We start from the raw sequence: 16,337 nt of genomic DNA, 5'->3' as shown, positions 1-16,337 counted from the left end.
TGACATTTGAGCAGAGGGCAACTGTGCCTGATGTCATGAGTCTTGTTATCTGTGCTGGATTTCCTGTCTCTTGTTCTAACAAAAGCTGCTGGCATTGTCTTCTGTTGCCGTGCGATTGTTTTGGCATGAGTGCTGCTGATGCTTTGCATTCTCAGTGCTCTAAGCCTGTTAACATGTTCTTGGTCTTCCAATGCTGCCCTCTGCGGAGAGGCTTTTGACACAAGTCCATGAAGCTAGCAGGAAGATGCCCAAACAAAGGAAACCATGTTTCCCCAAGTTACCCATACAGCCAAGGAACCTGACCATGACTTTTCATTTGCCCTTGGGTGGAGGTCTGTCCAACCAATGCAAACAGGGGTCAAGATTTTGGTTTGGTCTGAGGATGGGGACTGGCAAGGCTTTCTTATCTGCTAGAGAGCTGGAGGCTGAGATGTACCTGGCATGGAGCCTTTTTGGAAGGGAGGTGCATGCAGATAGGGCACCAGTAGAGCCAAATCATGGCCAGCTCTACCTTATGATTGTTAGTGCAAATTTCTTGGATCAGAAACATAGACTGAGTACAGAAGATTTGGCTGCTCGATGAATTCTGGTATGCTCTTTCCTACGCTAAACAAGTCATAGGCAACTATGTAGCCCAGAAGAGACTACAGATAAAGGAAATACTGAATAGAAATATACTGTCTTGACTCCTGCTTCCAACAGTATCATTGGCAAAACGAATCAGGAACCTACAGCATGTTGGCATGTGATCTCTGCCCACCAGTCAGACCCATGGTCACTGAGATGAGATGCTTTCCAGAGGGAAAGCACCGGCTTCCCAGGCAGAGGTAGAACTGGGATCCAAGGGGCTGAGTTGGTGACTAGCCAGTGGGATAACCAACTGCAGGCCCCAAGCAGCCCCTCAGAGCTGCTGGCTCCATTGTACATACAACCTCCGTATTGGAAACTATCCTTTAAAATGCATGGCAGAGAGGTGTGCTGCTCACTAAATGCATGTTCCTCCGTTCCCTTAGCCGTTGCAGACAGGGGCCATTGAAGTAATGCTGGCCAATGGACAATGATGGAAAAGACATTAATCCCAACAGAGCCAAAGTATTTAAGATCCGAGGAGCCGCCCTCCGGCCCTCCTTTCCTCTGCCACAGCAACTGCAGCCTGCACACACTGACATGTTCTTGCTCTCCTTGTCTTGGTAAAATTCAGCCTCCCACCAACCATTTGGACTCTACAGAATAAAACATAAACCTTTGTAACGTTAAGTCACAAGATTTGAGGACTCATTGTTTGCAGCGTTCTATCCCGACTAGCACACCTACTTTGTCTCAGCAGAACTTGCCAGTCTCTGCCTAATGAATCCATGTCCTTATCTTGTCTGTTCTTTACTTAGGATCCCATTCCTAGTTTCTAGCTCATCTTTAGGTCTTCCCTTATTTCTTGATCCACTGGTATTCAGAGTATGAACTTGAATGCGGGTGGAGTGTTCTCTGTCCTCACAGGTAGATTTGTGTAGCTGCCACAGCAGTGTAGATAAATGACCGTCCCACCACCACAAGGACCTCCCTCTGGGCACCCTGTTAGAACCACCCCCACCCCTCGGCCCCCATTCCTAATCCCTGGCAACCACTAATCTAAGATTTTGTCATTTCAAGAATGTTGTTAAGTGGGATCATACAGTACGTAACCATTCGGGATTGGCTTTTTTCACTCAGCGTTACACTCTGGAGATACATCCAGGTTGCAGCATGTGTCAATAGCTCATTCCTTTTGATTGCTGCGTAGTATTCCTTGATATACTCACTGTCCTGTTGAAGGACATCTGAGTGGTTTCCAGTTTTTGGCTATTCCAAATAAAGCTGCTATGAACATTAAAAAAAAAAGGGTGGGGTGGGTAAAAAAAGGTGGACCAGGAGACATTGGGTGCAGAGGCAGAGAACATTTTTAGGGAGTGTGGCTCCTCTTGCATACCTGAACATGCCCAAGTGAACTCTAATCTCAAATCGGGATCTTCATTATATACCTGTGTTAAAACTGCAATCACAATGACCGCTTTTCAGAGGTAAAACCTCCAAGAGAGCATCATGCATTTCTTATCACCGTGTGACCAGCACTAGAATCAACATTATTATAATGTATAGGATCTAGTTGACATTGTTAATGCTACAGTGTTTAGAAACAGAAAGTGGAAATGTTCCCACTTCTACTTAAATGTCATGGACAAATTATACCACACTGAAACCTATGATGAGAAGAAAATAATTATAGATTGAAAAAAATACCCTGTACTATTCTCTCACCATTTGAAAAGCACATAAAATGTATTTATGAGATACATTAAAGAGCTTACTTTGCTAGTGTCCAACTCTAAATGACCATTTCCAGTCTCCTCTAGTGTATATTTTTATAACAATATCAATTTATTATAAAGGTCAATATTTTCTCTCTTTCAAACTCTTTCAAGTGGGTTTCTAAAGTCCATTTTCTAAAGTATTTAAAATTCTAATAAACCGCTGCAAAATTACCAGGAAAGTCCCACGGGATTTTCTCTTTTTTAAACATACTATTTGATGGAACATCAACCTGGGTAACAGTAAAATATCATTAAGTAAAGGTCAGCTCTGAAAAACAAAGAACAAAGGCAAAAAATAACATCAGGCATCTTGGAGACACTGGAGTCAATGGAGTTGTTCGATGAGGTCTTTCAGGGTTTGGAGCGTGAAGTTCTTAAGGGTTGGTTTTCCAAGGAAATCAGGATACCCATCCTGCAGGAAGGCTCAGTTGGCTTTCTCTCTTTCTCCCATTGTTTGGATCAAGTCAATCCATTGATACCTTACTCAGACACTGTGCCCCTTGGAGGTGAAAGGAGCTTTACACACTCAAGACTTTCTCTTAGTAATCTTTGCAACCACAAATGCTATTTTAGCAGGTGGTGCTCAATGCAGAGATTTGCTGGATGAAGAAATTAGTATTTTCTGTGTCCTAAGACATGTCTACAAGTAAAAAATTCAATCGGTTAAGTTACTTGTCTGCAGGGCAACTCTCTTTGGTTTGATACTTTCCCCACTGAGTTTTCTGGACCCACCAGCTACTGTGTCAATCAGCAGGCATGAGCAGAGTTTTCACCTCACACCCCATCCTCAGCATTCTACCAAGAATGGGTCGGGGTGAAGGGAAAGAAGGTTTTCTTGGTCGGCTGTGCCTGAGTGTAGAGCTCTCACTGCAATGACCCTGGCTGAAAGGTGTTCTTCCTTCTTGGCAAGATTTCTTTGATGCCACACTTGCTAGATGGTTCCTTTAGAGGGGCAGCCTGCCCAAACCAGCAGAAGTCTGGATTTTGAGGTCATTGCTTTCTTACTTATTCCTCACTGGCTTGCTTGCTTTCCCACCAAGGGATGAGATTCCTGGGTGTCTTTAGGGGGAAGGGGCCATGCTCACATGTTTGGAGAACGAGATCTATTTCAAGCCTGGATTAAAGTTGCCTCACCTGCAATACAGCCAAGATCACCACTCATAGTGCAGTTTGGGCCCAAAGCCCAGCTAATAACCCACTAGTCCTTGTCCTTCATGCATATCTTCTTTTCTTCCCTCAGAAGCTTCACAGAAGCAGTAGATATTGCACCTCTGGGGTTCTGTTATCTATATAGAAAAGTCTCTTACCACAACACTTCCCTTGATATAGCTCAGGACTGTTTCACTTCTGATAGTTTAGCAGCATTGCTTCATATTGACACAAACCAATAAAAATGGACTCATAAAGAAGCACAATTAAAAATCACCATTTTGACTGAGGCCATCACATCCTGTTCTATCTCCTTGTTAGAAAGAAAGGGGAAGGGGCTCCTGGTGAAGCGTCTGCCTTTAGCTCATGATCTCAGGGTCCTGGGATTTAACCCTGTGTTGGGCTCCTTGCTCAATGGGGAGCCTGCTTCTCCCTCTGCTCCTCCCCTACTTGTGCTTTCTGTCAAATAATTAAATAAAATCTGAAAGAAAGGAAGAAAGAAAGAAAGAAAGGAAGAAAGAAAGAAAGAAAGAAAGAAAGAAAGAAAGAAAGAAAGAAAGAAAGAAAAAATAGAAATTTTAAAAAAATGATGACTTTAGTATTCATTCATTGTTAAGTCTTACAAATGAATGGATAGTAAGACAACCTTGAAATTGTCATCTGGTTTAAAACTATAAGAAATTCTGTTCTTCGTACTTTTTAAAAATACGTATGCAGGTCAACTCTGTCCATGTTGAAAGGTCAGCTTGTGAGAGGTGCCTGTCACCCTTATCTCTGAAAGAGGACATGGAGGGATTTTTTTTTCCCTCTGCTTAAGGTACCTTCTAAACAGGCATGGTAGGAATTCAATATACTGTTTCTGAATTGATACCACCTGGACATCTACCAATTAGGAGTACATAGAGGGCAATTACTAAGTCACCATGGCCATATAAACCTATGCAGAAAGGTCCTTTTGGGCTTTTTATGCTGCCAACACCCTCTCAGCAACGGAAAACAGATTTGCGTAGAAAGGCCCCTGAGCCCACTTTTGCCCGGTGTGAGGTCGTATGAAACACACCCAGGCAGCAGATGCAAAATCCTGTCTTTTCTCTCTATCTGCAGAAGACAACGGTAATTGTGCCTTCCATCTCTAGTCTACCCGGCTAGTCTAAAATCCATCTCTGTGCTGCCACTGTGTAGAAATACTATACATGGAACCATCCCAAACCTTTACAAGGAGAATTGGGATAGTGAAGTTGGTCTAGTACTTGGGGTTTTGATCAGAACACAGATTCTAATCCAGAGTCTGTCACTAACCATGGGCAAATTGTCTAATCCCCTAAACTTCAGTTCTTCCGTACATAAAATGGGTACATTATAAACTTCCTTGACAGACCTCCATAGCTGCTATAAGGATGAAAGCAGTGATGCTCAACTTTAAGCATGCCTTAGAATCACCTGGAGGGCTTGTTAAACCACAGATGGTTAGGCTCCAGTGCCTAATTTTATAGGACTGGGTAAGGGTGGCTGAAATTAGCATCCCCAGGAAATTTCTAGATGTAGCTGATACTACTGGTCCAAAAACCACAGGCTGGAAACCACTGAATTAAAGGAGAAGAGATAGACCTCCTTCAACACAAGGGAAACCCCAGCATCTCTGGCTCAAACCTCACCTTGCCCTGTCTTCCCAAATTTCTATTACCCTCCCCCCAAAAAATCCTGTTTCTTTTCTGGCTACCCTCCCCACCATCATGATGAATGTGCGATTCATTTCTGTATCCTCAGAGCCTAGGGTAAGACTGACTCTACCTTAGCCATTTAATTTTTAAAAATCCGTAGAATTAATTAATATATTTAAAAGTGTTTAGAAAGAGTAAAACACTATATATATACAGGAGGGACTTACATTGATCATAGAATATTGTGCTATGTATAAAGATATCCCAAAATAGATTGAGCCATCTAGGGCTAGAGGGCAACTGTGTTCCACGATGCCATTCAGGAATCCACGTGTTGGGACACCTCAGTGGCTCAGTGGTTGAGTGTCTGCCTTTGGCTCAGGTTGTGATCCTGGGGTCCAGGGTTCGAGTCCCACATCGGGCTCCCTGCAGAGAGCCTACTTTTTCCTCTGCCTATGTCTCTGCCCCTCTCTCTGTGTCTCTCATGAATAAATAAATAAAATTTAAAAAAAAAGCCACCTATCTTCCAATTTGTTGCTCCACATCTTCTGTGGTGTTGTCCTCATCTACACAGTCACCAGCATGGCCATAAAAACCATGTTTGCAGCCATAACCATATTCCAGCCCACTGGAAGGGAAGAAGAAATTCTGGACCAAGGAGAGGGATTCATCCTCCTGGGCATGGATTGGCTGACTCTTTGATACATCACTGCCACCAATAGCTGCAGGGGGAGCAGGGAAATGTAGTCTCCATGTGGCCATGCCTGTGTCCTGTTAAAATTTAAGGATTCTATCAAAAGATAAGAGAGGAAATGCATGCTAGGGTACAAACAGAAGCATCTGCCATGGGAGATACTTTTTGGCCACTAGAGTATCTAGGTGAACTCATCTCCCCACACATTTCCTCAACCCTGCTCCCCAGAGTTTAGACTCCAAAGACCTATCCTGTTCATGCCTCCAGCCCAAAGGTCAGGATCTCTGACCTGAAAGGGGAATTTGATAGAGAACAGCTCATATTTAATAGCACCTTCAAGTTCTACGTGCTTCTTTCCACATCCTATTGGCCCATATTCAGTCAACCTTGTGGCGAAGAAGGCTGAAAATACAGGTTCCAGCTTGGGGGTCATGCCTTCACCTAACCCCTAGGCTTTTGATTTAGTTCTTCTTATAAAGCGATTTGGAGAATCCCTTTACTTCTTGAAGGGAAACTGAATTGTAATTAATTTCTATTCAGGTATATGACATTCATCTTTTTTTCTCTGAGATTGCTTCCCTCATTATAGATGTTCAATGACTGCTGAATTGTTTTCTAAATAGAAAAATTAATAGCAGCACAAACAACTGGATGCTAGGTGTACAAATCAGAAGAGTTTCACCCTTTTAAAATAGCCCACCAATTAATTTAGTATACCAATATGCCATGTTATTTCTTGAGCATTACAGATTAAAGAAGTAACATTAGATTTATGTAACATGGTCAGATGTTTTTTAAACTTTTTTAAAAAGAATTTTATTTATTTATTCATGAGAGACACAAAGAGAGGCAGACACATAGGCAGAGGGAGAAGCAGGCTTCTTGTGGGGAAGCCTGATGAAGGACTCGGTCTCGGGATCCCGGGATCATGACCTTAGCCAAAGGCAGACGCTCAACCACTGAGCCACCCAGGTGCCCCAACATTGTCAGATTTTTAGTGAGCACTATTGCAAACAAAGCCTTTTATGATATACACAAGATGAAAAAAAGTTGTTATAATACCATTAACTATTACAGCCAGGGATGCCTGGGTGACTCAGTGGTTGAGTGTCTGCCTTTGGCTCAGGTTGTGATCCGGGTCCTGGGTTCAAGTCCCACATCGGTTTCCCCACAGGGATCCTGCTTCTTCCTCTGCCTGTGTCTCTGCCTCTCTCTGTGTGTGTCTCTCATGAATAAATAATTAAATACTCTTTCTTTAAAAAAAAAACTATTACAGCCACTTTTCATAATTAAAATTCAAAAACAGAAGAACTAGAATGTATTGTCCCACTGATGATCTGCAACATAAATGCACACCGACACCATCTATCAATGGGCAGAAATAGTTATCATTTATTAAGCATTCATAAAACATACACTAGCTGATTTCAATTGTTATTTTCTATGTCCCCCAACAATTCCGCAAGGAGGGATCTTTGTTCTCACTCTTAAAATAACACATCAAAATTCAGAGAGGTTAGGTAACTTATATTTTGACACTGAAATCCCAGGTGTTTGGTAACATCAAGAATTTCTTTGTTGAGTGTTTAAAGAATGAGTGGATAGTGTGTAGGTACAGCCTGACCTAATCAAATGTTGGCACAATAAAGACTTGATGTATAAAATACGTTCTTCTCTCTTATTAAAGTGCATGATGCACAGGACTGACAACTCTGATTATTTTTGAGAAAGGGTTCTGTGGTAGTATTATGCTTTCCAGATTGATTCTAGTTGTCTTCCTAACTGAAGGCATTTACATAAAAACAAGACTTTGTTTCCAAAGACTGTAGCTGTTGCCTGAAGTCACGATGCTCCCTTTGGGTATGACAATTACTTCCATCATAACGAATTGAGAAATAACACATAGAAGCAAAATTGGTTCTAAATTAATGGCTTTTACAAGTTTCCCAGGGAGCTGTCTTAACATTTTTATGTTCCGTATCAATTTCCAGCATGAGAACATTGCAAAACTATACTAAAAGGAAAGTCAAGGTAACCGTGAGAAATAAGTTTTGCCATCTGGATTAGAGAAAAGTTAAAGTAGGATTCGTGCTGATAAATGTAGTAGTGGTGGTTTGTTGTACCCAAGCAAGAGTCTCTCTCCAACTTGGTGAGCATCTCCACCTGGGACATCCTTGCACGTAATGTCATTATCCCAAGGACCCAAGTTCCATCACTAAGCCATATGAGGGAAAGATTTAGATACAAAGCCCTTTAGAAAGTACTAACTTGCACTTTCACACAGCATGCACGCCTCTCTCCATCTTCTACCTTGCAATTGTAGAGGACTAACTGTTCTCTGCGTTTTGTAAAATACCTAATGTTCAGAGTGGGCGGCATTTGAGAGTTCTCAATTGATATTATTTAGAGACTGGAATTGCTCTTGAACCATTTGCAATCATTATGGTTGAATGCATATGTATGTACGCATTGTACCCAAGCCCACATTCCAGACATCGCTTTGTCATGACTAGCCCAACCCCAATGTCTAAGTATGTGTGCACCTTCGAATTTTGTTGGTGTCATTACTGAAAATAATAATCCTATGTACGTTTAATTAAGGGAGTTAGTGGATGTTAATGCTATAAAGAGCCAGGTATTAACTAAAGAAAACAGATCAATCCACAGGGTATAAATACCACGTAGGTGTTGAGCAAAAGAAACTAGAAGGGACCTGGGATAGTCAAGATTTGATGCATGACCTTGGGATTGCAGTTAATGCACTTTCCCAGACTCACAGGTCAGAAGGGTCTAGAAGAGCCTCACTATGAAGGCACAGAGCCTAAAGCAGCCAACATGAGAAGGCATAGAGTTAATAATAATTATTAAATCAATGGAGGTATAGGCGGTTAATATTTTATGTTTAATAATTATACTAGCAATTATAATCCTTATGAGTTAATGATTGCTACTAATGAGTTAATGAATGATTTACAGTGATAAATAAATCATACAAAAATTGGAACAGAATTCTGAAAGAATGACTGGCATGTATAAAACTGAAAGAAGGAATAAATTTCAAGCTCTGAGCCTCAGCCATAAACTATGACTGAGGAAGGATTTTGTGTCCTCAGTGCTTGGCACAGCCTCTGATACATCATAAATACCAAATAATCTTGGTGAAATACATGATAGTAGGATAAGTATGTGATCATTTGAATGACTGATGAGAAATCGGGTCACTTAGAGTTAAGACACCAGACTAACATCTCATATTCTTAAAAGTGGAGGCTGACAGACCAGGGATGAGGATGAGAAAGCAGTGGAAAGGAACCCTAAGGCTTTTAACTCCTCCATTGGCCCAGCTGAAAATTCTTAGTGGGGGATGAGCCCATCGGGCACATTTGGTATTGTCATGACTGGAGTAGAAGTGCGAGGTGCTACTGGCCTCAAATGAGTAGAGGACATCTAAAGCTAAACATTCTACAATGCACAGGACAGGACCCCACAACAAAAATTATGAAGCCCAAAATGTTGGTAATTCTGGATTTATGAAATCTTGGCCTAATTGAATGGACTCCTCTGCTCTTTCTGGCAAAGTCCTATCCATCCTTCAAAGTCCAACTCAACCGTTGGCCTCTTCTGAAGAACCTCATTGAACTACCTCCTCCTTACCTTCTAATACAGTAATGCCATGAATTAAGCATTTACTATTTACAAGACTCTCTGCTAAAGGCTTCAGATAATCTCATTTAGTCCATGCCCAGGAAATAGGAGGCATGTATTATGATCACCATTTTTCAAATGAGGAAAATGAATTGTAAACAGCATTAAGGAATAGATGCAAGTCCTCCTAAGTAGAAAGTAGTAGAGCCAAGACCCAAACTAGATGTCAATCCCACTGTGATATGTGTCTCACAAGTACAGAGGTAAGACATATTTGGTGGGGAATAGCCATTGTTGTACTTTTGAATAGGAGAAGATACAAAGATTCCTGGCCAGTCTGTAGATCCACCCATGAAAATGAGCAAGGATAAGGCAAACAAGTTTATGTGCTGAGGCTGACAGTGGGTGCCTTGGATGCACTCAAACAGAAGTGTGCAAAGGTATAGAAATCATTGGCCAAAAGCCAAACAAATCCGAATAGGTGAGTTTAAATGATGTACTCACTAAATACATAGATGAAATGAAAGGATGAATAAATACAAGCTATGGCCCAGTGTTTTGACATGTCACGAAAACCTCACAAAAGGCCACCAGAGGGCTGATGCTTAGTCTAAATGCAGAGAGATGCGATACATAGGGCTGGGAAGCCTGTCCAGAGTCTATAATTCAGGAACAGGCTCTAGGAGAGGGTCTGACAAGAAAGATGCAGAGCCCTGGACCAGGAGGAGGAAGAGTGTGTACGCTAACAAGAGCAGACCCAATTATGGGAGCCAAAGGCGGAGATAGGAGAGACAGGCAGGCGTGAACCCTGGGAAACAAGGGGAGCCCTGGTCCCAACTTAGAGTGTTATGTCAAGGAGGGAGTCATCAGGAAGAACTTGATAATTGGCTGACTGGATTCAGGTGAGGCCATGCAACAGGGATGGGAGCAGGACTGAGCATAGTTATTCAAGACAAAAGGCTAGTGAAACCTAGAGCCAGGTTGAGCTGATGACGATCTTGCCCCCAACCCCAACCGAAAATGATGAGATCCATCTACATAGATATAGTTTATATTATAAGTAGGAAAAAATAATTATAAGTCCTGAGAGGAAAAAAAATAAATTAAATATGGGCATATGTTAATATTTCTCTAAATGTAATAGAAATGTTTTATACTATTTGGGCAACTTTTCTCAAAATCTGAAATTACTTTGAAAACAAAGTCAAAGTCCTCACGTAGCTCTTCCCAGGTGGGGGAAGAGGACCCCTTTATGAATGGGAGTGGTGCTGTTCTTAGTCATTTTCAACCAGCTTGAGCACTTTCTGCGCATGTCATCATGCTGGGTTGACCAGGTTGATGACAGAGGCCTCAGATTTGGTCCCACCATCAGAGAGACCCCAAATTCTCTCCGTCTGTCCACCTACCCAAGACAGTGTGGGAAACAGGCCCCTATTTCCTTTATAACAACACTGTTGGGACCATCGAATTGAGTGATGGATGCTGCATTAACTAGAAGGCTAGTTACCTGGGAAAAAACAAAACCCTCCAGTGGTCCTCACCAAATAATCCCTTCCCTAATCTCTCAGCAGCTATCTCCTTCAAAATCTTTTTAAAAATTTCCTACTGTGAATTAACTCTGTGTGCTTGAAAATATAAGAGAGTATACTCAAATTCCATTCCCTGTGACATTTGGGGGCACTTTTCGAGTTAAGAGCCTCTCTCTATCCACGCATTTGTAAGCAGGAACCAAAAAGCTGGCCTCCTACACAGAGGACTGAATATGCCTATTTTTCATGTGGCCTGGAAACCCCACTTGTATTTTGACATTAGAGGCAGTTATGGATGCTCTTAAACAATACATTTTCTAATTCTTCCATCCGATGCATTTCTAGCCAACTCTAAGTGGAAAGGAGGAAAAAGCTGATTACACATGGCCAGTAGCTAGAATCATTTAAGCTAAATTAATAGGGTCTATAAATAACTTTGTCCTTCCTTTAAAAAAAAAAAAAAAGATCGTGAGGTTAGCCGAACAATCAGAGGAATGGCCTATTTCCCCCTTCAGGTTGTCAGAACCTGAAGCAATCTCAAATTAGCTTCAGGGAAAATGTAATAACCCAGTGTAGTCTGCTGCATGCAGAGTGGGTGCAGTAAAGATCTGTTAACTAAAATTCCGACACAACCTTTACCAACACGTTTTGTCCATCTTGCTTTCTGTAGCTACTCGCATGTTATTCTATTTCATTTTAATGTGATTTCTTTACCGGTGGATTACCAGTAGATTTTAGGCTTTGTGTGTTAAAGTAATGATTTTTTTTTTTACTTTTAATAATTTGTAAAAGCTAAAATTAGGAGGATTTCTCGTGGAACTTTTAGAAGAATGTATCAGATGTCTTTGACTTTGGCACCATAGATTGATTTTAAGAGGCCCTATTATTTTATGTACCAAGCAGAAAAAAAAAAAAACAAAAAAAACTACCAATTAAACAATGATACAATGTGTTCCTATTGTATTGAATTCTAGCATATGGAACCTGAGAAAGCTATCTTGGGTGTATTTAACACCGATTTTTATCATATATTACTGTTGTACATATATATAAACAAAGGATATCTAAAAATACATTAGTGAATGTGTATTCCTAAAAGTTCTTTGGGTTCAGAGTCTGACTCTTGGGATGACTTCTGAACTCAGAGTTGTTGATGTTCATGTTTTTCCATGTTACTGAGTTTTTCCATGTTGCTGAGTTTTTCCATGTTTTCCGTGTTGCTGAGGCAGTATATCTGAGAAAAAAATCTACAACAGAAAAAAATTGCTTTGGTGCTGAACTTCTAGCAATCAGGAAGAGCTAGAGCACCCCTTTCCCTGCAACCATTTGCCTCCTAAGGGTTAAAAGAGTGCTCCATCCACTATTTTCTTTGCAATTCCCTTCCAAGCAGCTGTCACAGTCATTCTGCGACTTATTTTTTAAAAGACTTTATTTATTTAATTGAGAGAGAAAGTACACGTGCCTACCCACACAGGAAGGGGTGGGAAGCAGCCAGAGAGGGACAAGCAGACTCTGACTGAGTGCTAAGCCCCACACAGGACTCTATCTCACCACCGTGAGCCAAAATCAAGAGTTGGAAGCTTAACCAATGGAACCACTCAGATGCCCTGCAGCTTATTATTTTATGGATGATTTTTTTTTTTTTTTTTGCTGTGTTCATAGTTCAGGTGATGACAAATATACCAACTGTGGCCTGGCCATCAGCAATTTCCAGCACTACTGATTGCAAAATACGACCTAACATAGAGACATTCAAATTTGCACCTGAGAACCAACCAAATACAATATACGGTTACTGAACTATCTCAATCAGAACTGGAGATCTGTTTCCTGAATTGAGAAGACTCTCTCTTTCCAATTGTCACCTCAACTGAGAATTGAAACCCAGAGTTTTGCTACCTTGATTTCTTGGCAGACATCTTGAATTGTTACTGGGTTCTTCCCAGGAAGCTTTTGCCCCCAAATTTTTCATCCAAAATGTGAAGAAGATACTCATTCACGAGCGAGTCTTAAGCTACCTTGATGGATAACTTGCACCATAATAGAATGTCATGTATTAAAACCACCACAGAGCTTGGTAAGGTGCAGAAGTGGAAAGAAGTTTCACAGTGTGAATGGAATGTGAAGCTTCCAGAACAAGTTTGGATCATGACCGCTTGGCCCTCCAACTTCCAAAAGATGAGGTACCTGAGAGAAGCGCTCTATGGAAATGCAGTGAACCACAATGCCATGAAGGCACAGGGGAAGGAGACATGGGAGAAATGGGACAGAGCACAATACAAAGTTCACTTCACTTATTCCTTCAGCCAGCCAATCAGGCAACACAAATTTATAGAACCTCTAATAAATGCAATATGCAAGCGTTGGTGCTTCTCCCACTTTTGACCCACACCCATGTTCCATCAAAGACACAGATGGCTCACCCATAATCCCTTAACTATTCTTTCTTCCAAATCTTACTCTTCTGATGTTTTAAGGGTAGAAAGACTAATACAATAGCATAGGATCAAATATTTCTCCCCATTTCTTACCTACATTAACAAAACATTTCTTAGGGAAAATCATTCTTCCAGAATGCACAGAGTACCCGTGTTTACTCAGCTCTAGCTTTAAAATTCTTTAAAATCAGGATTTTGAGAATTTTAGTGACATCTCAGGCTTTCCACCAAATTAAATTTGCATGACAATGTGTTTCAGATCCTCCAGTACCAGACAAATGCTGCTTATATTAATGGGAATTAAAGTTATTCATCCAAGCAGCTGAAAACTGCCCTGGTTTAACTCTGAAAGACTTTGATGGGTATCCTTTTATTTATTTCTTCTAGAAACGACCCAGCATTGAAAAAATTAGGCACTTTGTTACTTTTCCTTTGCCAGCCCAGAAACTAGGTTATTGCTTCCCATACTCCATATCAGAAATACCCAGTGATATTTTTTTTAAAGAAATGTTTCTTGCTTCCATTCACTGTAGTTGTATAAATCACTGATGCTGTGCTGGATATAGGCCACCTCTATAGCCTGCTGAACAAATGATTAGACACAGAGTAGGGTGTGTTGGGTTTGCTGTGAAGTGAGCCCCCTGCTCACAGTGCCAGCTAAGAGACTGATTTGTCTGTTTGTTTTCCTGAGTTCTGGCCACTTGATATTAACTTGTTAAAGCCCATGTCCCTATCATGCATTGTTTTTGCTCCTGGCCAGACTGTCCTCACTCTGTGGCTGGCTTGCTGCTGGCTGACAAAAAGACCCTCCTTAGCCCCCAGTCACCTCTTTGAAGTTGTCTCCATATAACTTCTCAAGAAATCTTTTTTTTTCCCCCTTGGAAGTTTTCTCTGTTTTGTTCTCTGATGTTGAAGTCGCCTCAAATAGTTAAATTGGCTCTTGGTCTATTTATTTATCTTTGAAGCAATCTTAAAAAGCTCAATCTGCCCTTTCAATTTGAAACTTTAAAACACCCATGGGCAATCATGGCTTTTATTTATCCAGGTTTCTTATTTCAGCTATGTCAGTAGACACAGAAACTAGAGGATGGGATCTCTGATGAGCTGAGGAGGCTGAGACTGGAACAGGGACATGGATGGTACCACTGAGAGGCAGTCACTGGATGCACACTTGGTGACTTACATACCCAGCGTGTGTGCCAGCTTAGAGGGGACTCAGCTGCCCACATGTGCACACCACGGGCAAGCTAGGGTGACCTCTCCACAGGTTGGTGGAATCCCAACAAGGCAACTGATGCACACGTAGTCAATCATCCCAAACCATTTTTATGGCAAAGATAAAGACAGGCTGCGTTTCCCAAGCTGTTGAAAAACCAGCAAATCAACAAAGATGTGCTAACCTTTGATCAATATCCACATATACAAAGAAGTCTTGAGGTACATTAATTATGATCTCATCAACGTAGGAAATCTGCTAAACAAGATTATGGGGTTCTTGACAAGCATTCTTATCCAGCAGTTTCCTACAGCAATCATCCTGTTCATTTGCTACCAGAGAGATGGCTGGACAAAGGTACTTGAGACCACATCCTAAGGATTATTTGCCAACTGCTGGGTTCTGTGTGCAAAGGCTTATAGTCAAGAAATTAAATTCCTTGGACAAAAGAGAAGAAATTAAAAAAAAAACTCCTAGTGTAAATACACTGAGAACTCATATCTAAATCTTGCAAGGCTAGTTAAGTTCTAATTTTATCCTCTTCTTTTACCTCTTCTATTACCAACACTTTTTAAAGGGGGGTGGGCATTTATTATTTTAGTTTATGTGCAAACTGTAATCCCAGTAAGAAGTCAGTGAAGCCATTTAAAAATCAAAGTCAATGTTAACAAGACAATCTATTTCATCCCCCCCAATAGAAGCTAATGAATCATTGTGAATTTATTGTGGTAGAAAGACAGTGGCTGCTGGCAATTATACTGATGAGCAGAAATCCTCACAAGTGGGTACTTTAAAGCAATTATTTTCCATTTGGTTCTAAAAAAGCCTCTGAGTACAACTAAGCTTTGATTACCTGGCATCTGAAAATATACGTTCTCAGAGGGGTATTTGCAATGATTATTTCAGGGGAAAGAGAGTAAACAGCTACTGTTTGTGAAAGCTCAGTTGTGAGTCTCTTTAAAGTTTAAAATATGAATTGTACTAAAGATGGAACTCTGACTTAGCTGCCTAGCACAGTATTACGTTATTATGTTGCCACATGGAAAGAGTCAAGAACTTACCGAGTTTCTGAGGATGGAAAAGGAGTTTAAACCGCATCCTCTCAAAAACAAACTTCTTCAAACTCAAAAGCCAGTGTCATTTTTGCTAACAGACTCTCCAGCCTCCAGCCTCAACTTTATTCCTCCATTTCTTCTCCTTGGCTCCTTCAGGGTCATGAAGAATGCCGTATCTGAGAATGACAGATAGTACAGAGCTCACTTGTACAAGCTGATTCCTTCAAGAAAGGGGAAGCCAAAGGTCATCCAAAGAGGAAATCAAGTGGAGAGAACATTTGATTTATTTTGCAAGTGCAGAAAGGTTGGGAGTTCTTATAAGGAGGTATTGTGCTCCTTCCTGTCTGATTCAAGTTTATTGGTACACAGTGAAAGTCAAAAGGCTATATTTAAGGAGTGAGTGATGTGGATCAACCCAAGGCTAAAGGCTATAAGAAACAAGTGTTGAAATTTATAAACTCAGCTTGTAACTCCTGGTATGAAGATGGTGGGCACAAGTACAGATGGACAGACTCAACTTCTTCACTGGTCTTGGGAATAATTTTTCCCAAAATGGTGGAAACATTAAAGAAAATGCAAGAGAAGAGGAGGTATACTGGACTGTG

The 16,337-nt window shown here is 41.0% G+C and overlaps 1 long non-coding RNA gene across 2 annotated transcripts in view; it reads right to left on the bottom strand.

Moving 5' to 3' along the window:
* LOC140604434 (uncharacterized) overlaps window positions 1-15,970 on the bottom strand; it is a 207,788-nt gene extending 191,818 nt beyond the window's left edge. For both annotated transcript variants that reach the window (XR_012007323.1, XR_012007322.1), the window contains exon 1: window positions 15,739-15,970. This is a non-coding gene — a long non-coding RNA (uncharacterized lncRNA). The remainder of the gene's footprint in view (window positions 1-15,738) is intronic.
* Between the last annotated feature and the right edge of the window lie 367 nt (window positions 15,971-16,337).

This window comes from Canis lupus, chromosome 15 (assembly GCF_048164855.1).
Source record: "Canis lupus baileyi chromosome 15, mCanLup2.hap1, whole genome shotgun sequence".
Taxonomy (NCBI): Eukaryota; Metazoa; Chordata; class Mammalia; order Carnivora; family Canidae; genus Canis; species Canis lupus.
This window is presented reverse-complemented; position numbering and strand designations above follow the sequence as displayed.